Source organism: Octopus bimaculoides, chromosome 28, assembly GCF_001194135.2.
Source record: "Octopus bimaculoides isolate UCB-OBI-ISO-001 chromosome 28, ASM119413v2, whole genome shotgun sequence".
Classification (NCBI taxonomy): domain Eukaryota; kingdom Metazoa; phylum Mollusca; class Cephalopoda; order Octopoda; family Octopodidae; genus Octopus; species Octopus bimaculoides.
Genome location: NC_069008.1, coordinates 13,724,636 through 13,725,757, shown reverse-complemented (window position 1 = coordinate 13,725,757; position 1,122 = coordinate 13,724,636).

Genomic DNA, 1,122 nt, shown 5'->3' with positions numbered 1-1,122 from the left:
TATATATATGCATTCGCATGCATACAAACATACATAAATACATAGAAACAGACCCACATAGATATACATACATACACATACAGTTTTCGTTCATATATGTATTAGATATTTCACCATATTACACACACACAACTTGAAAAACACCACTCCAAATATATATATATATATATAATCAAATTAAAACATAGGGTAAAAAATCAGATATTAATTAATATCGATTTATTACCAGGAAGCTAGCACATTGAAAGAATCAGACGGATTCAGAAAAAATATCTGAGATCTCAGAGAATTATTAGGTCTTAGTAGAGACAACTTGTGATCTTCTTCTAGCACATTAAATGTCCACTTAGTGGTCATTGTTTTATATATATATATATATATATATATATATATAATTTGCGTTAGGAAGGGCATTCAGCTGTAGAAACTCTGCCAGATCGGATTGGAGCCTGGTGCACCCTCAATCAAACCATCCAACCTATGCCAGCTTGGAATGTGGATGTTAATTACTGTTAATTATAGCAGTTGCTTAATTAGACTGGAGGCAGATACAATACACACAGACACACACTCACATTGAATATATTATAGATATGTGTAAATGTTATATGTGTATTGATATACATATGCATCTACACACATGAACATATGCATGTACATTTAGGTAGGAGGAGGGGCTCTGAAAGGGGTCTCAGGGAGTGGTGTCCCTGCCTTCTTGTGCTAGTTTTCCACCACATTTCTTAAAAATCGTGATAGAAACCTTGGTCTCGGCACCACTCATGTCTAGAAACTGAGGTTAGGGGTAAGTAAGGGCATGCTCCCCGTAGAAAATCCAGCTCCAAAAAAGCCTCAAGATAGCAAGGGAGAATGGGCCCCAACCAGCCCAAAGGTTGGGGTGGGCTGCACCTGCCTATCTCGGTTGCTATGGCATTGAGGTAGATCCAGCCACCCCCGTTAACGGGGACGAAACCCGGATTTAGAACACTGGATGATGATGATGATTTAAATATGAGAATGTGTATGCGGATTTCCAAGTATTTTTCTCTTTTTACCTGCCGTGGGAACCCAGCACACTGACAAATACAAATATTCATATGGGACACATATACATGTATATGGGTA